The sequence below is a fragment of the Zootoca vivipara genome, chromosome 2 (genome assembly GCF_963506605.1).
Source record: "Zootoca vivipara chromosome 2, rZooViv1.1, whole genome shotgun sequence".
In the NCBI taxonomy this organism is placed as follows: Eukaryota; Metazoa; Chordata; class Lepidosauria; order Squamata; family Lacertidae; genus Zootoca; species Zootoca vivipara.
Genome location: NC_083277.1, coordinates 105,708,548 through 105,729,114, shown reverse-complemented (window position 1 = coordinate 105,729,114; position 20,567 = coordinate 105,708,548). Strand labels below are relative to the sequence as shown.

Here is a 20,567-nt window from a genome sequence, read left to right as displayed (position 1 = left end):
CATAACAATCCTTAGCCGCCTTCTTGCAGCCGAGACTTCCACATTCCTGAGGCTCTCCAAGCACCTTGGAAGCACAGGAGACCAGGAACCAACCCCAGCCCTCATCTCGAGCTTGAAGGTGTGGGGAGGGGAGGCGTTATTCCAGCAGTTGTACTGTGCTTCACAGGTGCTCAGAGGGCTTCTGTAGGGATTCCCCCCCCCATCCTTTCACCAGCTCCAAGGTTGAGAGAAGGGCTGGGGCTTGTTCTGTGTAATATAGCTGCAGGAATAGTCCCCCAGGTCCCACCCCTCTGCTTCAAATTTGAGAGGAGGACTCAACTTCTCGTGTACTGGCGCTGTACTTTTGCGACGCTCGTAGAAATTTGCTGGCAGAGCATGAGAGAAACAAGTACCAACCCTTCTGCCGCACTTGGGTTTGGTGCGGGTATGGATTCCCTCTGACCTCAAGCTGACATTTATGAGTTCAGTGTGAAATCAGGGACCAAGCCCTGCCTGCTCCCTGGTACCTACAAAGGTTTGCTTGGCTATGAATTATGAACAGGGCTGACATGGCCTCATTCTTGAGCGCCACTCTCTAGACAAGGGATGGGGAACCTCAAGCCAAACACAATCCTCAGAGTCTCTCTGTCTGACCCTTAGAACTCTTTCCCAGACCATGCCCTCTACCCATGCTTAACTCCACATCGGTCCTTCTTGATACACTCCTTAAGTGCTTTAACGTGGCCGGAAAGTGACTTTGAACATCAATGATACTTCTCGCATGACTGTACATGTATGTGTGTGCTGGTACTCCACCCAAGTCCCTAAGATGGTTGGATGGTGTCTTGTATGCCTCCTCCTGGCAACTCCTGCAGCCAAGCTGGTGCTGAACGTATTGCTTTCTGCTTTCCTTTGGACCACATCAGTGAGGCCGAGAGGGGGGTCTTGCAGTCTGGGCAGCCCAGGACCTCCATCCACGCTGCCCAGGCTTGCACCCCGGGGAGTTCACCTTGGCGCTGCTAATACAGTGGTTTGACTTCATCCCCGAAGGCACGCTCCATTGTTTCTCGAGACAAATGGATGTCAACAACAATGTACAAAATCAATTACAGTGTGATATAACGTTAAACTATGGACACTTGCAACTGGAAAACATTTGTTTTTCTTAGAATGGAAAGTGCAGCCAAACTTTAAAGAAAACCATATCTTGTTTAATATTTGGTAGAATTGCAAGAAGCCAGACAAAATTGCTTTGGGGCCAGTTCTGGCTCACACATCATCCATCATTGCAGACTAAGAAGATCCCTAAGGGAGACACAGGCAGTTTCTAGGGAAGTTATGAGCTCCTCCTCGACTCTCTATCCATCTCAATTTTTGTTAAAGCCAGTGAACCAACCCACTCTGCCTCCCACCCCCACATAATCTGTGCATCACAAGCGAGTTATTGATTGTGCTTGAGGCCAATGAACAGCCTCCTGTTCCTCACAGCATATTTCACTTGTCAGAGTCCAGCCCCTGCCTTTGTTTAAGAACCTTCAATAAGTTTATGAATGCACACGTTCCAGTTCCCTTTTTAAAAATCCATCTTAAATACAGTGTACTGTATGTGTACCGGGGGGGGGGGGGAGGTAGTTCTCAGCTTGAAGATCCTAAAAATGAGACGGGCTGTGCTCTCTCATCTCTATTGGTATTCTACTCATACACATCTGGTTGGCCACTTTGAGAACAGCATGCAGGGCTAGATGGGCCTTTGGTCTGATCCAGCAAGGCTTTTATTGTGTTCTTATGTTATTGGATGCTCTGTTCCTGTGATGTCTGCATGTAGAACTCTTGTGCAATGCATGGAATTCTGAGCCCAGTTTAAGATGATGGCACTTGGCTTTAAAGTCCTAAATGGTTTGGGGGCCCAAATACTCAGGAGTCCCTCTTCCCATGTCTTAAGGCAGCAGTGGGCAACTTGCACCTGTCAATATATTGTTGGACTGCAATTCCCATTAGTCCCAGCCAGCACAGTCAATCCTTAGGGATGATGGAAGCTGTAGTCCACCAACATCTGGAGGGTTGCAGGTTGCTCTCCCCATCTTGAGATCTTCCGTGGAGCCTGTTGTCCAAGTGTTTTCTGTAGTGGATGCTAGTTGTGTGTGCGCGTGCGAAGGAGCGGGGCCTTCTTTATGTTGGCACCTTGTCTTGGGAATGGCTTCCTCAAAGAGGTTTGACTGGCACCAACACTGCAAATTTCTGGCTCCTGGTTAAGACAGTTTTAATCACTCAGGCATTTAAATGTCTATGTTGCCTCAATCTGTTTCACAGTTTTGCACTTTGTGGTTTGAATGTTGTTTTCATGGAACTACATACCCTCCAAGTGCCCCTATTTCTCAGGGATGTCCCTGATTTAAAGAAGCCGCCACGTTTCTGATTTGATCCCGAAATGTCCCACTTTTCCTTAGAATGTCCCTATTTTCATTGAAGAAATGTAGGAGGGTATGGAGTTACCTGACCCCCGAGCCATCTGAAGGCCTTCTGTTTAGGGAAGGTGTTTTTTATGTTTTCTATATGTTGGAAGCTCTCTGGAGTGGCTGGGGCAACCCTGTAAGAAGTGTGGGGTATAAATAGTGAAATTATCATTATTTTCATGGGAGAAATGTTATGTGTATGTGGAACTATATCTGATATGTTAATGTTTTTATTTCTGTTGTACACTGTCCTGGATTCTTTTGGGATGAAGGGTGGCTTAAAAATAATGTAAATAAACAAACATAACTTTCCTCCTTTGGTTCAGCCTGTGATGCTCACTTCATGCTGACAAATAGAACCATTCTTTATTATCTTATATACAAGGCCACACTCTCCAACATTCCTCAGCTGAAAATAGAGACATTTCTCACTCCCCGCCAACTGACCCTCTATTATCCCCCATTTTTTTGTGCCCCCCAAAGCATTTCCTATCAAAGAAGGGGGAGTGCTACCACTACAGCAAAGGGACACAGCACAACCTCTGCCTTGAAAAACAACAACCCTTGATCTCTATTCTTTGGTAGATTTACAAAAAGAAAAACATATACCAATGCAGCAGCAGTAGCAGGAAAAATAGGGATATTTTGGGATCGAATCAGAAGCTGGGATGGATTTTGTAATTCCAGGACTGTCCCTGGGAAATTTGGGTGCTTGGAGGGCATGCAGGGCAACCATTTGACCTGACCTGGATTATTATAATTGGTCTAATTGAGTGTTGTTGCTTCTGATTCACAAAGTTTTAAACAACTTAGGTTCATTGCTGGAAATATTTTAGTGCTTATTATGTGTGTATAAGGGACCCAGGTGGCGCTGTGGTTAAACCACTGAGCCTAGGGCTTGCTGATCAGAAGGTCGGCGGTTCGAATCCTTGTGATGGGGTGAGCTCCCGTTGCTTGGTCCCAGCTCCTGCCAACCTAGCAGTTTGAAAGCACGTCAAAATGCAAGTAGATAAATAGGAACCGCTTCAGCTGGAAGGTGTTTCCATGTGCTGCTCTGGTTTGCCAGAAGCGGCTTTGTCATGCTGGCCACATGACCTGGAAACTATACGCCGGCTCCCTCGGCCAATAATGCGAGATGAGCGTGCAACCCCAGAGTCGGTCACGACTGGACCTAATGGTCAGGGGTCCCTTTACCTTTACCTTTATGTGTGTATATTCCACGCAGCATAATGTATGGAATATACCCATACATTAGTGACCACTGAAGAAGACCTTTTGGTCAAATCTCCCTCCCTGAAGCTCACCTTGGGCCACTCTCTGTCTCTCAGCCTAAACTACCTCACAGGGTTCTTGTGAAGATGCAATGGGGAGGGAGAGGACCATGTACATCACCTTGAACTCCTTTGTAATGCTATAATGATGATGATAAACAACAACATTCATGACTTTCCCCTTGGCCATATAAATGCTTCCATTTGGATGATACTGCTACTGCAACCCACCTAGGCTCTTTGTGGATATTCTTGTCATTGTCGCAAGGGCAGAAACGGATGCCTGCCACCTGTCTCCTTGTACAGCCCAGTTCACAGCCAGCTTGCTTCTGTATGTGATAACAGTTACACTGCAGTTGCTTGTGTGTAGGGCAATTCCAATCTGATTGTGTAATCTTGGCCTGGACCGCCATCATATCCCCTCTTATTTCTGAATGTTGATAGGGCATTACTGTTTTCCCACCCAGAAAGCTATTTGGTGTGGGAAAATGAATGAGACCTGCATTAAGGTCATCATCATCATCCATTATTCGCACATGTGCCTTTCCCATTAGATCTGTGCATGGTGACATGGTTTGAAGAGCCACAGTTCAACTGCAGTTTCTCTGGAGAAAGATGCGTGTTCGCATGTCACGCCATGTGGCAATCCGCATTTGTTCTGTGCATTTTTCTGCGATACCCTAATGCTTTTCTGTGTGAGAAAATCCAGGGGTTAAGCTCGCTTTCATTTCTCACTCAGCCTTCTCTGCCAAAAGCATTATAGTACTGAAAGGGGTTGTATAGAATTAATGGATGCAGTGATGAATATTTATAACACAACTCCTCCAGCCACTGACTACACGTAGAATCGCTAATGGGACATTTGAGCAGGGACACCCAAATCCGCAGCCCCCTTTCCCTCTTCCCTCCCCCACCCCACCTACCACACATATGCTCCAATCTGGCCTTCACCATGAGCCTCCCAGGGGGTGAAATGTATCCCCCCCTCCAGCAACCCAGGAAGCTTCTTCCATTCCTGATGTCTTTATTGCTGTAGACGGCCTACCACCCCAACCCCGCCCTGCCCCAACTCCTCAATTATTCAAAGGCAGCTGAAATCAATAATCCAGCTGGAAATCGGAAATCTGTGTTCCCCCTAGTAAGGCCCAAGGGTGTGTGATAAAATAAATAAAACCCTTATGGATAGTTTAAAAAAATGACCTTAGAGAGAGTTTCAGTAGGTTTTTTTTAATATACTCGTTTTATTTAGCCATTTAGTGTGGTAGTGGAGGGGAATATGACATACCTAGCACTATGTGCATAGCATCTTCATCATCATCATCATCATCATCATCATCATTATTTACTGTTGGAGGTGGGAAATCATCTGGCCTCTGCCATTTTCCACTTCTCCACTGCCGTGTGGGTCGTGAGTAAAACTCTTGCATCTTATCTAGTTTATATAACTACCGGTAGTAAAGGTATAGTATAGTATAGTCCGACCTTAACTGCTGAATTGAAGCTCAAGGTTTATCCACACTCATCTTTTACCCCATTATTTCCAGGCATGGGTCCGTGCTTAAAAGTTCCATTTCTGAGTGTCCCCCCCCCCAATCTTTCCCATCGGAAACCCATTCTTTAGTGCTTAGCTGCAGCAAATAGCAGTTCAAGTTTTCCGCAGATTGCTGTTTGCTTCAACTGAGCTTTAAAGAGCAGGTTTTTGTGGGGAAAGCTCTGGAGCAAAGAAGAGGCCGCTCGGAGACAGAGCTTTAAAGCACAGACCGTGCCCAGAAAGGGAGGAAATCTAAGTGTAGACAAGCCCTCAGTTAAGCAAAATCTGCTGAGATCTGATTCAGCAGGCAATACTGGATTTTCACAAGGCACAACCACAGAACAATGAGAATAGCTCTCGGACCCAGGGAAATTAATCGGCGCACAATATGATCAAAATGTGAGTCAAGCAAAAGTGTGGATGAGCACTAGCTGTCAGGGCTGGTGTGCGGCTTCCCACGACCAAAGACCTCCAAGGCTCAGTGATGGCTTTTCAGATTTTGATACTATATACATATGTACAGTTCAGAGTTCAGAAAGACATGACCGCCTATTCTGAGTCAGAATCCGGAACTGGCGCACGTCTCAATCTACGCCAGCAAAACAACCTCGGCCCGCCTCTTTTCCCCTCCCCCGAACTGCTAAAGAGCTTCCTCGATTCCCCAACTTCCGATACCTCCCCTGCTGCAGTACCTTCGGACGCCTCCTCTCCTGCGCACACGCGTAGCCCGATTTCCGGTGCCCAGACATGGGCAGAGCGGCACCGGAAGTCGCTGCGTAGAAGCGACTTCCGGTGCCGCTCTGCCTGATTTCTGGTGCCCAGACATGGGCAGAGTGGCACCCGAAATCAGTTCTGCACCTGTCGAGACATGCGCAGAAGGAGCCTCCCTGGCAGGTAGGAAATCAGGGGATTTATGGGATTTTTTCTATTCGGGATAACAGCGGGAAACGGATTAAAATCTGGGGGTTTCCCGTGAAAAACGGGAGACTTGGCAGCTATGGCACACGTCGGTAGCATCCCTAGACTCCTCCGCCTCGCTCAGAGCCCTTGCACCGCCTTCCGGCTCGCGCTCCAGCCAGCCCTCCTCTTGCTTGGCTGGTCCCCTTAGTTCCTGTCCCTGGGCGAACTCGCTCCCCACCCAGGGTCCCCTGACACTAACTAGCAGTAGTTTTCTCAATGAGTCTTTCCCAGTCCTTTCTGGAGATGCTGGACAGCTCAGTTAGTTAGGGCATGGTGCTGATATTGCCAAGGTTGCAGGTTCGATCCCCGTATGGGACAGCTGCATATTCCTGCATTGCAGGGGATTGGACTACATCAGGGGTCCCCAGACTTACTTGGCTTTGACAGGGGAGTGCGTGCCCGTGCGCCTGCGCACACACACTTACTGGCGCAGTGGCGCGCTTCCAGGTCGGAAAAATTGCCGAAAATCGTTTGTGCGCATGCATATGGGCCTCCCCCCGACCCGGAAGTGCACCGGAAATGACCTCTTCTGGGTCGGGAGAGGCCCATACGCATGCGCACAAACGATTTTCAGCGTTTTTTCCGATCTGGAAGCGCGCCGCCGCGCTGTGCGTTGTAAGAGCGGGCGGCGGCAGCGGGCGGCGGGGGTTGTCGCGGGCCGGATTGGGAGGCCAATTGGGCCGCATCTGGCTCGCGGGCCATAGTTTGGGACCCCTGGACTACATGGTCCTCAGGGTCCCTTCCAACTCTATTGTTCTGTGATTGAACCTGGGACCTTCTGTATGCACAGCATCTGCTTTACCACTAAGCAAAGATCCCAACCAATCCATCTGTTTGGATCAGTACAGTGATAATGAGGGTGAAGGAGATTTAGCCCTCCTTTCCTGCTGCCTTTCCTGCTGTATACCAGGAACTCTTGTTAAGTTTTCATTCAAGAGCAGAAAGCGACTGTTGGGTGTCTCTGTAGGACAGCATCCTGGGAGGATTGCAGTCCCTGCCTAGTGAAAATGCCCCAGATGTGATCACGCATTTACAAATGGGAGACCGTTTCCCTTTCTGCCCGTTGTGTCACTTCTGTGCCACTGCTTGCAGCCAGGGTGGGAACAGGAACTCCCTGTGGGCCCTTTCTTGTAAGCCAAACGAACACCTGCTGGTCAGCAACTGAATCGGAGAAGGCGCCATTTGCTCACAGTCCTGCTCATTGTGACTCAGAGGCCAAACTGGCAGCCGTGGAAGGAATGTGCGGGCAAGGGCACCTTGGTATTCCCAGCTCTATGTGTAAGCTCTTTGTTGGTCAGCCGTCAGGGTTAGGCAAGCGCCCACAGAGATTCCAGGGTGGTGTGAGCTGGCTTCCTGGCAGGACTGCTACGGACTCTGGCTCTGGCTGTATAAGCATTGTCCAATTTCCAGATCATGCCCACGGACTGTGAACCTCCTCCATATGCAATGCCAGTTCAATATGAATCCCTGAAGTGTGAGAAATGCTGTGCATTCTGCTTCACTCCAGCAACAAGTAGCCTTAGAGCTGTGCTCCTGATAAGGAAACCAGACTTGATGGGTAACATATAAAGAGTTGCCGTTCCCTTTGCTTTTGTGCTCCCCTCTTCCTTTCTTTCTGGCACCCTGACTTGGAACCAGATGTTCCCCTCCCCTCCAAGCTGCAGCTGCCTACCAACAGCCTGCCATCTCTTGCTGCAGGGTGGAACAACAGGTCCTTTCTGATATTTACCCGTGACTTTAGCTCAGTGGAGTGGTAGCAAGGAGCTTGGCTGGAATCAAGAGGGTTCCCATGCAGGGGCGTACCCAGGATCAAAACTAGGGGGGGGCAAGGGGCGGGGCCAAGGCACGGGAGGGGAGGGGCCACAAAGTGGGAATGTGGGCGGGGCTACAGAGCCCAGGTGAAATCAAAATAAACCTGAAGCGACGGCGGCGAAGGGGAGAAAACCAGCGGCCGCCTAGAGGAGAAGAGGGAAGTCTGGGGGTGGGCGGGGGGGGGGAGAGAAGGGAACCAGGCTTGGATCGGGGCCTCCGCGGAGGTCTGGAGCAAAGCCCCGGCCTCCGCGAAGCTATCCGAGGCTCCGTTGCTGCAGCGGTCTCAGGCGCTGAACGACTCCCGACGTTCGGGAGACCTTTGAGCACAGCCGCGCTGTGCGCATGCGCCCTGCACGGCGGCCGCCGGAGTCCACAGCCGCGCTGTGCGCATGCGCCCCGCTTTGCGCATGCGCAAAGGTCTCCCGAACGTCGGGAGCGTCAGCCCTTGCCCCCTCCCACACAGCGCGGCTGTGTGGACTCCGCACGGCTCGGGCGCAAGAGACTGCTGCGGGCGCCGAACTCGCGCTCCGCTGGGCTGTCCTCCGCCTCTGCCCACCAGCCCCGCCGGCAGCGCCACTCTTGCCCGCAGCTGCCCGACCGGCCCTGCCTCTAGAGTAGGGCAGCGGCCCCTCCCTGCCCCGCGGTGGGTACGCCCTTGTTCCCATGTGCTTCACAATCTCTCTCTCTCTCTCTCTCTCTCTCTCTCTCTCTCTCTCTCTCTCTCTATGTGTGTGTGTGTGTGTGTGTGTGTGTGTGTGTGTGTGTGTGTGTGTGTAAGAGAGCATCTCTTGCATTATTTTTCTCCATTATAAATCCCATCAAACATTCTCCGCATTCCTCCTCCTCCAGGGGATTTGCCGATACTTTTCTGTGCAACGGACCCAAGGCAAGGTGGCAGCTTAGCGTAAATAAATAAATGTCCTTACGAGCACTTCTCTCCAAAGAGCCTGGAAGGTTTGAACAGGGTCCCTTCTGTACCCTCTTGTACCAGGCTTGGTTTTCTAGCACTCTGGAGTGGAGCTATTTCCCCACGTGATCAGCTCCGGTTTCTCAGGGGCTTCTCATCTGATTCTCTGGGCCTGATTTAGCTTCTTGATTAGCCAAGTGGCTAGAGTGCTTTTCTGTTTTTATCTGACAGTCAGTTACCGTGGTGAAAACATGTCGGTTTGCATTGTCTGCTCTTTACAGAGTAATATCTACAGATCTCACCAGGGTATGATCTGAGCCCAGCATTAGTCCTGAATCTTGTTTTGAGTGCAAGTACATAACCCTGGCATGTGTTAAGTAATAATGAAGAATGCCTCTGAGTATGTGCAGAGGAAATTTTGTAATCCACTGAGTAACCCCAGCTGGTGCTGTGTAAACCTGGGATTAGGTTCTCCTATATCAAAAGAAGTACAGATGTCTGTATTTTTCTCTGATCATAATGCCTGTGTCATGTATAACTTATACATTTTGTAGTTAGTGAGCTTCTTGGGCTGTTTTACTTCGTAAAGCATGATATACTGTACTAAGGATCAGTGCTTTTTTCCTGGGGGGATGCAGGGGGACGCATACCCCTAAACATTTTTTTAAAGAAAAAAAGCACTGCTAAGGATTATAGTTAGTGAATTTCTTTATACTTTCAGTGATCTTATTGGATTACGATGCGTGTTCTGTTTTTGTTGCTGCCTGATTTCTTTTTTTAAAAAAATTCAAAATAAAATTCCATGAGGCAAAGATGGAGGAGGGAGAGGCTTCCCAGGAGATTTGAGCTATGACCTCTTTCTCCTTATTTGTTTCTTCTTTTTCTTAAGATCTTCTTCCCTCTTTGCTATAGATCCCATGCTGTGCCTTGAGCTGGCAGGGCAGCCTGCTGGAGTGACAGCAAGTATTGTAAAGTGCTAGGGCGTAATGTACTATTGAAGCCATTGCTAAACAGTTATGAAGTGCTGGACCACAGCACTCAGAAGTGGATAGAGAGCTTAAGAGCCCCTCCAGACAGGTGGCTTTTTGTGTGGGTGTGTTGTTGGTGCAATAATAGCTTAGTAGTGGTGGGTTTATAATGAACAGTTGTTGTCCACACAATATCCTGCTTTATTAGTTGTCCTGTGATGCTTTTCCAGTGTTAATAACATGTTGATGTCTCTGGAGGGACACACTATAGCACACAATAGAAGCAGCAAGACCCCCCCCCTCCAAAAAACCCCAGATCATTCACGGTATGAAAACTTATAGGGTTGCAGCCGAAGGTTATGGGACATGCACTGTTTGCAAATGAAGCAGTATGCCCTCATCAGACACAAACAGTATTGAAAGTAGGATTGCCTATAACCACTTCCAGGGCTGGCCGGCCCGCTGCGCTGCTGCGCCCACGGCGACCGCGCTACGCCTGCCCGCCTGCCACGCAGCAGCGCCTGTGGCAGCCACTGGGAAAGGGGCGGGAGGGCGCCAGAGGGATTCGGCGCACCACGGCGCCAGGGGCGCTTAAGACGGCCCTGACCACTACAAGATCATAGTGAGCACAATTCGTTGTAAATCACCATAAAACGGATACCTGGAAGGGCCCTGAATGGGAAAAAGCTGTGTGTGGCTTTGCACATCTCCAGGCTCCCTTCTCTTTGAAGTGAAAGATGTCTATGGCAAGCATGGATAAAGGCAGAGATGGGAATCAGTGGTCCTCCATATGTTGCTGGACTCCAACTTCCATCAACCCCTGTCAGCATAGTGAGTAGATTGAGCCAGAGTTAAACCCAGACATACAGCGCCGTCGCTAGCCTTCTGGCTGCCCGGGGTGGCAAACCAGAAGGCACCCTCCTGGGGGGGCGGGGCGTCCGTCGCGTGTATGTGTCGCACGTCATGCCGCATGCATCGGCTTTCCACGCGCTTTGTCTTCTTCGTACTCAGGCGGAGCAGCGAGGGGCGTCAGCGGTCACCGCTGATGCTGCTCTCTCGCCCACCCCATGCCTCTGCCCCACCAGGAAGAAGCGAGGGGGGAGGCCAGAAACATTGGGGCCTCCATGATGGCAGTTGCGCCGCTGCCACAGTAGCAAGGGGGCGCCGTGCTGCCCCCCGCAGAGCGGAGCCTGGGGCACCCCGCCCCCTATTGCAATGCCCCTGCATACATAGCCTTGCTATCCAAAAGGGGCAATCGGTGGGATACTGAAATGTATGTTACCCCTCTGGCCCATTCTCATGCACATCACAAGAGGCTGGTGACCTAACTGGGGCAGAACAAACAAGCACTCAAAATTCTTGTCATGTCTTTGGTTATTTTTGATTTCCCCTTGTGCTCCTGGTTGTCTCAGGCGGGTATTTGTGGCAGGGGCTCCTGTCTTCTGTCTCGCTCACTCATGGCCTTTGGGGGAAGGGCACTGTTTCATTTGCAAGAATCAGTGCTGCAGCAGCAGCACGATTTAGGGAAGCAGCCTGGACAGGGAAGCGGAGGTTCTGTTGCCCGGTAAAGTGGGATGACCCCAACACGTTTTAGGGCCGGGGGCAAGAAATCCCAACACTTACTTGCCCACATGATAGTGAAAATGTCATAATAAAATAAGCAAATTAAGACATCGTTGCTCTTTATGCTTATTCCAAAACCTGTTGCCTGCCTCACACCCTGCATAACGGTGGGGCTGATTTTGACTGGAGAGCACTGGGCTGGAGCATGTTGAGATGAGAGATTGGCAATAAGTGGCGCTAATGGAATTCTCTCTTTTTCCATGCGTTTTCCCCACCCTTGAATGGTTCTAGGGGATCTGAATGTGGGCAGCCCCAAGTTGGAGGGAAACATTTGCTGCTTGTATCCACTGAGAAAGTTGTGCAGTAATTATATCTTGCCTGCAAGTGGCCTTCATGGGGTTGGAACCTGGTGGTTATACCCCTGGGGCAGCACGCGCACACACACACACACACACACACACACACACACACACAAATATTTCTGGCCTCCTCCTTTTTTGGACATGCTGGATGCTGAGTTATTTTGAGTGAATTCCTGTTTATTTTTACCATCTCTCTCTCTCTCTCTCTCTCTCTCTCTCTCTCTCTCTCTCTCTCTCTCTCTCTCTCTCTCCCCCTTCATCTCCCAGACTCCTTCCTGCCTATGAATTACCCTCTTCCCTAAGCCAGATCTATAGCAGGGGCCTGCAGTTCCTGGCTAACCCAGTCGCCATGCAATGCTGTTTAAAAGAGTAGGGGTGTCAGTTATGGGAATAAGGGAGGGGCAAAGACTTCCTGGCTGCCCTTTTCACAGCAGGGAGCAGCATAGAGAGATGGCAAAAAGTGGGCGGCTCAAGCAAGCATTCTAGATGGTAGTATTTTAGAGGCGCTAATAATGAAGCAGCGTGTAATCCGATAGTCATATTCCAGGATTCCTTGCAAAGTGGCAGGGGATGTCGAGGCACTGCCCTCGGATGGTGCCATGTGTGCAGATGCTTGGTCTGGCTTTGACCCTGGTTTCTAATCTAGGTGACATCTAAAGTAGCCATGTTCCCATGCTTTTGTGACTAACTACTCTGAATTATAACTGTTACAATGATTTCAGCATTAAACAACCTGCTTTCATAGTACTGTATCCATGCATTTCAGCCCTGTTGCAATTTAACAACTTTGGTTCAGCCTGGCTGACCTTCAGTGTGCCAATTCAGACCTGCTCCATACTCTCTTGCTTTGTTTTCACCAGCTGCTCTGGGCTTTCCTGCTTGATGACATTTCACAGTTTGTAGGGCCTTCCTTCTCTATTCCCTGAGCAATGAGATGTTCATAACAGTCTTTGTAGTTTTCCCCAGTTGGCAAAGAGAATACCAGAGCCTATTGTGCTTGATTACATGGTTGGCTCCTGACCATCCTTTGTTAAGCTGATTGCTTGCTAATAGTCAGAAATGATTCACTGATATCTCCTCAGTGGGTTGTCTGGAATGTAACAACTGGAAGTTAACAAGGCCTTGATGGCTGAAGAATCTCTACGTATTCCCCCTCTGGTTTGGGGAAAGGGCAAATAATCCATTTGAAGCCAGATTTGCAACATCGTTTTTTAGAAAAAGCAAGGATCATGCTGGTAGCACAATACATTTCGAAACATGTTCTGGATTGGGGCGCCATTCAGTATAAAAGTGGCCCGTTTGAGCATGCCTTTAAAAGAGAGCATCATTAATGCAACAGGTAGTTTGGCCTCCAGGTTGTTTCTGACTGGCTGACACTGTGACACTACCTCATTAATCATTGCTACCCAGTTCCCATTTTGTTCACGGCCATCCCTCTCTGGTCTCTAATAATAAAACTGAGGATGAAAGTCTTCTCACTTTCATGGACCTTTCCTCTGGATTGCTTTGTCTTAAGTTGGAAATATTAATGTGCTGGTATTGGTGTGCACATACATGCTCCAGAAGCAAAAGCAGAAAATGAAGAAGAGCCAGTGCAATTGACAATATTTTCTCTTAACCTTTCCAGTTTTGTTAAAGGCTGTCGGGTGGGGAGGCCACACTGTGTAAGATACTCCACGTGGTAATGGAAAAGGGGGAAGAATTGAGGAAGGAAACTGTGCCTGAAAATAGTGACCGAGTAGCTACTTTTGTACCTGGAGAAGTGGTTAAAGAGTGTGTGTGCTCCTGCGTTTGTGTGCAAGTGCGCACACAACCCTATAGAAAAGAGGAATAAAAAACAGAGGACTTCGGATGGCACTCAGCAGAGAGGGGAGCCTGAGAGTGCTGCTGTCTTTTAAGTGGCGGGCTTGGACTTTCCTGCCAGCCGGCCAGCCCCACTTCCTTCACAATTTCACAATGAGAAAATACCCAGCACCTATTCTAGCTGATTCCCTTCAACCCAGGGCCCATTCAGTATACTCAAGTGCATCACATTCATTTTCATTCTGTTTAATATATGCATGATCTGAAGGCTCTTGGGGAGATGGTGTGTAGCTGATGGGGAACGGGCATAAGGGTTTATCTAGGGAGGATACACCAAGTGCTTGCAAGTGAAGGCACATTCATTTTCCCATGGGATTGCTTTTGCAGCTGTTCAAGGAAATGTCTAAGCTTGCATGTGCCAAAAAGTACCACCCTACATGTGTGTGTGTTTCTAAGCATGTTGAAGTTGGGTGGAATTAGTCCAAGGAACATAAGAAAGTAGCAGGGCACATTTACGCATGGACAGATTTCCACACCTGTTGTTTTCTGACTTGAAGTTAACCCAAATGCCCCTTTTGTGTGTATTTAGAGTTGCATGTGTTGAACTGAGGAGGGAGTGGTTTTTCCATTTATGACATGACGCACTCAGGTTTTTCCCCATTTTTCAACAGCTTCTGAGAATGAGCTGTATCTATCGCTATCTGGTTGCACCTCAAGGCTGCAGGAGCTCATGAAAAAAGCAAATTGTAGTGGTTGCAACCCAACTGAAATGGTGGTGTGAGTGCATGTGCAGAAAACTCAACAGCTGCACAATTGTTATGACCTCAATATCCACCCTCTCTGCTGAGAAAATACCTTCTAATTAACAGCCTGTTTAGGGATATGGTCAAGGAGCGGGGCGGGGAGGGGGGAGCTTGCTTTCAGAATATGTTTCCTTTTAACCTCTGTTCTGTAGTCATTCCTTGTGGTTAGAGGGCACTGCTCCCCCTTCTTTTCTTGGACTCTTCCAGGAAGCTACATGATTGTTCAGGGTTGCTTCTAGCTTGTTCTGTTGCTGTGGATACTTAAAAGTGACCACTTGGTTCCATTGTTGCTGTGTACATACAGCATGGAGCTGAAATGCGTGGAACTTGGTTTTTTCCACAGAGTATTTTTCTATGTAAAGGTAAAGGGTAAAGGGACCCCTGACTATTAGGTCCAGTCGTGACCGACTCTGGGGTTGCGCGCTCATCTCGCATTATTGGCCGAGGGAGCCGGCGTATAGCTTCCAGGTCATGTGGCCAGCATGACAAAGCCACTTCTGGCAAACCAGAGCAGCACATGGAAACGCCGTTTACCTTCCCGCTGTAGCGGTTCCTATTTATCTACTTGCATTTTGACGTGCTTTCGAACTGCTAGGTTGGCAGGAGCTGGGACCAAGCAACGGGAGCTCACCCCGTCACAGGGATTCGAACCGCCGACCTTCTGACCAGCAAGCCCTAGGCTCAGTGGTTTAACCACAGCGCCACCTGGGTCCCCTATTTTTCTATGTAGTACTTTGCAATTGTATATACTGTACCTTCATGTGATTTCTTTGCCTAAAGTAGGAGTTATTACTGTCTGTGTGTATGCAGGTGTGTATGCAGGTGTGAATATTCTGTTCATCAATATTCTGTTCTCCCTTCCCCACAATAAGTTTGTCCATGCCCCACAATGCTGGCAGAAATGACATAACACCTCCCTGCATCCTTCCTCATTTTAAAAAAAGTTACACTTTTTCAATGTACAGTTAAGCCCTCAACTTGCGCACATTTAACCTGTGCGCATTCAGCCTTCTGTGTGTGGCAAAAAAGAGAGAGAGAGAAATTAAAAGGGGGTGAGGTTCCCGGAAAAATTACTTTGGCAATCCCACCCACTATTGAACCCAATAGGTTTTGTCTCTGTGCAATTTTGGCTTTAGGCACAAGCTCCGGAACGTAACCCCCACATGCGTTGCAGGCTTACTGTGATGAAACTCTGGTAGGAAAGCAGGAATGGAGTCATTAGATCTGCTCCAGTAGGAGGTGACCTTCAGACTGTGCGTTAGATAGACCCAACCATGTGGGACAGGGATGACTTAGGGACATTGTCATGTGTCCAGAAGCCCCATGTGCCTGCATCACACCCTGTGTAGGTAAAAGGTAAAGGTAGAGGACCCCTGGACGGTTAAGTCCAGTGAAAGAAGACTATGGGGTTGCGGCGCTCATCTCGCTTGCAGCCCAAGGGAGCCGGCGTTTGTCCACAGACAGCTTTCCAGGTCATGTGGTCAGCATGACTAAACCACTTCTGGCACAAGTGGAACACCGTGACGGAAGCCAGAACAAATGGAAACACTGTTTACCTTCTTGCCCCAGCAGTATCTATTTATCTACTTGCACTGGTGTGCTTTCGAAATGCTAAGTTGGCAGGAGCTGGGACAGAGCAACAGGAGCTCACCCCGTCATGTGGATTCGAACCACTGACCTTCTGATCGGCAAGCCCAATAGGCTCAGTGGTTTAGACCACAGCACCACTCATGTCCCTATGCCCTGTGTCTTGTTACTCTTCAGGTGGAAATCTCTTTCCTGGACACCCAACCATATGGACCATGTAGCCCAACTCACTCTGGATTCAATCTAGAGCAGTTTCTGGGGTCAGAGCGAGTTCTTCACAGGCCAGGATTAAAACTCCCCTGGGACTTTGCTGAATTTTTTGCAGTATGGATGTAGCTGAGATCAGAGGGTGTGTTTTGCTAGGGAAGATCAGGGAAGAGGGAGCTTTCATCCTGACCCCGCCATCTTTCCGCTCTGCTCTCGGTGGCTCATCTTATCTCGATTAATTACTCAGAGGCAGCTTATTTATTGTACATGCCAGTTCCCGGCACTGCCGCAGCAGCTGTGCTCACCAGACATCATTCCTCCTTTATTACGAACGCAACCCTCAACTAGTTTGTCATTAGTTCCAGATCAGTGCCTGAGGTATAGTTGCTGCTGTATCCCTTGCCAGGCCAAGGCAGAGCTGCTTACAGAGGGGTCCCTGTGCCCAAAGCTATGGATAAAGTTTCAAGAAGGCTTCTAATAGCCAGGATACACCACCCTGTCATTGGGTACAGAAGCAATACCTCCTCTTTCTAACTATGGAGTTTTTAAGAAACATTATACATATTCATGCTGGTAGCATAAAGCTAAAAGTTAAGCTTTCAGAGACAGTCTCTGCTGGGGGGGATTAGGGAGCAGTTAGCACTTCTCTGTAATCTTCCCATATATCCTTAAGGAAGTTACCCTTCCCTTCTGAAGGCCTAGGTTTTGAAAACTATTTATGTCGTGATGTGTGTGTGTTTTAAAGAGAGGAAGTTATAAATTTGTAGTTTGCTGTACTAAAATGATTCCCTCTTTCATTTCTTTACTTCAAAAGCTCTCAAGTTAACCCATGTAAACTTGTGTGTATCAGGATCTCTCTTCTCCTCTGTGAATCCAGCAAAGCAGCCTTACTCAGCAATGAAGGACTGTGTGGGGTTTTTCCTCATTCCAGCACCAGCAGAGAACAACTTTAGAATTGTTCACACTTTTGTGCCTTCTTCTGTTTTGTATGTGTGCAATTGAGCAGGGGAATGCATAGCTGTTTGTGCCTTTTTATGACACAATGAAAGCTTCCCTCTGTGACTTCTTGAAAACTTCTGTAGTTGTGGCGATTATCATGCATTTATGCCCTGTGAATGTATTAATGTATATGGATGAATGTTGTGGAGGAATGAAGATCTAGGCTTCCTAGATTTAAGGTCAGAGAACAGATCCACCTAATTTTGTATTGTGCAATAGCTGTCCAGAGTGATGGCTAGGAACTCTTTTTCTTTATTTTTATTTTAAAAAAAACCCACCCTGAAATTCTCAGCTACCCATATTCTGTTCCAGATGCAATTTCCCATTCCACCCTCCAGGCATCCTTACCAAGCTGACAGCCCTGGCCATCATTCTTAGCTCTCCATCTTTGCTCTTCCCTTAAGTGTATATTCATCTTCACCCCTTCATTGTGAGGGGCATTAATCCATGAGGGTTTTTATTGCTTTGCATCTGGCATGAAGGCATCTGCGCAAGTAGGGGAGAAAGGTCATATGTGTGGACTGGCAGGTGCAGACGAGCCCTGCCTCCAGCTTTCCTTGTGCCCCATAGCCAGGAAACCTGGCAGCAGCTAACATTGGATGGGGCTTCTGCAGTCATAACAGCACCATAACAAAGATCACAGCTGCTCAGCATACTGTACTAAATTGTTGTATTGGCCATGGTGCGTAGGCGGATGCCTTGATCCGAGAGAAAAGGGAAGATGGACACTGGTACCCCATGATTGCCCACAACTTTTGCCACATTAAAGCATTCCTGTGCTAGACTTTCCCCTTCAAACCACCACTCTTCTCATGAGACCCTTTCCTGGTAAGCACAGTCAGTTGAATCTGACATTCTGCTTTGGCTCTCTTGGGGGAAATCATTTATGAAAGTATACCCCCCAACTGTTGCAACCCACTTGTTTGGCCATGTTCATGGAAAAATCTCTGTCCAGAAGCCATGGCAATCCAGTGGGAAGAGCCTCTAGGTCCCTGAGAGGAAGGGAAGCAGGATGTTGTGGATGTGGGGAGTAAGGAGAGTCCTTTAAAAGCTTCATTCCCCAAAGGAGCTGACATTCACAAGGGTTGGGAAGAGTTTGGGCCTCTAAAACAGTGGCATGCACGCTGGAGCTTGTAGACCATGGCAGGGTGTGGATGGATTATATGGGCTGCTACTTTAGGCAGCAAGGGGAGGTGAGAGAGAGAGAATCGATGCTACATCTTCAAAGTTGGTCTGAAAGAGTCAGGAAATTCTGGAAAAGGGATTCCAAGGTTTCACAGAAGCAGTTCAGTTTAGTTTTATTACAGCAAAAGCCAGCAATACAAAATACCATAATTCCAGACAAAGGATCAGCAATAACATCACCGGAAGCAAAACAATTACACAGAAGGAATTTGCAATATATTATTCAATAGAAGAGATTTACGTTTCTTAATAGCTAAAGTGCAGAATTTGGCCACATCATATGATACTGGACTTGAGGAATCTTCCAGAAGGAATTTTCGTAAAATTTCGGGGGAGAATTCCAAATAATATTTTAAGGGTTTAAATTTTGACAAGAGGGGTAAAATAAGTTGAGCTCGTTTCACAGAAACACCAGGCTAAGCAAGAGTGGGGAACCTGTGGCCATCCAGATGTTGTTGGACTCCAACTCCCATCAGCCCCAGCAAAGCCCAGTCAATGGTCAGGGATGCTTGGAGTTGTAGTCCAACAACATTATGTCCCCCCCCCTCACCCAAAATAAAGAAACATATAGGACCTTTCTTCTCCAGGGCTTCAGATTTTGATGTGTTCCTTGATAAGTACTGACTGAAATCTGTTCTCCTGTTCTGCAGCATTTAGACCAGGCACCCCCAAACTTCGGCCCTCCAGATGTTTTGGACTACAATTCCCATCTTCCCCGACCACTGGTCCTGTTAGCTAGGGATCATGGGAGTTGTAGGCCAAAACATCTGGAGGGCCGCAGTTTGGGGATGCCTGATTTAGACCAAATATACAAAAGTTACTAGCCTGATTTTTTTTTAAAAAAAACTATCCAGCTGGGGTTGGGAGCTGTCAGAGGACCAGCCCACTCCATTTCTCTGCAGGGCACAGAGGAGGCAACTTCCCTTCTCTGGCAGCTTGGTTTCTGTGCTGAGCACAGAGAGACAGGGCATCCTGTCCCTTCTCTGCCAGCCTGCTCACCCTTGTCTCCTGAGGCGACCGGGCAAATACTTAAATGGATAAGTCCTTATCAAACAATCTTGAGTATGTGTCTGGTGATTGCTGACAAAATAAGTCCTTCCCAGCCTTGTTTGGAGATGTTAAGAATTGAACCCAGAATCTTGTGCATGGGAATCATGTGTTCTGCCACGGAGCTACAGCCTTTCCCCTTAAGATTGTGTTGCATCACATTTATCTGGGTAGGAAGCAGGGTCTGTCTCATGCTACAAACTCTTTGCCATTTGTACTAATTTTTGCTTTGATTATATAAAATACAGCTTCATTATGATCAGAGGTGTGTGTGTGTGTGTGTTTTGTAGTACTGCCATTTTTCGCTTTATGCATCGTTAGGTATTTTATTACAGTAAGCCGCCTTGAGTTTTCATTTTCACAGCCAGTGTATATGCTTTTAAAGCAAGTGTGCAACTGAGTAAATATATAAAACAGCCACACAATACTGATTGGTGTAGGGCATAGCTGCCAAGTTTTCGCTTTTCTCGCGAGGAAGCCTATTCAGCATAAGGGAAAATCCCTGTAAAAAAGGGATAACTTGGCAGCTATGGTGTAGGGAAGCCTCAGGATATACAGGTAGTTCAGCCTGGTAGCCTTCTCTTTAATCTGTTTTGATGTTAGACTATAAGAGAGGGAGAGAGAGAAGCTGCCCTTGTTCCTTAGGGCAAGTGTGAAACAGTTTGTGGGCTGGCCGAAATCGCTTCATGTCCCTGCCATAAAGTGTTTCAAGAGCTGGAGGGAGGGCACGACAGCTGCTGTGGCGATCCAGGAACAGGTGATGGATGCAAATGTTGTGGTCCGAGAGGCACATGGTTGCTGGGGAGTGCGCTGCTGCTGCTGCTGCTGCATCTCCTTGCTGAAGGAAGGGATTGAAAGGTCTCCCCCTCTGCTCACCACCTCCCCTCCACGCTTCTCACTCCCCAGAAAACTGCTTGTGGTGGAATTTGATTTCATTTCCCCTTTTAACTAATTGGCGTTTTCATTAAGCCCCTTAGTGTCGTGGGGAGGGGGAGGGGTGAGATGCTCAAGGTCACTGAGGCACAGTGCATAATGGAAAGGAAGCAGGCGGCCTTAGCCAGCTCAGCAGAAATCAGGCCCCTCGGCGCTTTTTAGCCCTCTTTGTTTCGTTCTCCCATGCCTTCATTGGT

The 20,567-nt window shown here is 48.3% G+C and overlaps 1 protein-coding gene across 5 annotated transcripts in view; it reads left to right on the top strand.

Annotated features, from left to right (window-relative positions):
• Positions 1 to 20,567, top strand: part of ITGA7 (integrin subunit alpha 7) — a 71,462-nt gene that overhangs the window by 14,569 nt on the left and 36,326 nt on the right. The gene's annotated exons all lie outside the window — the stretch shown is intronic.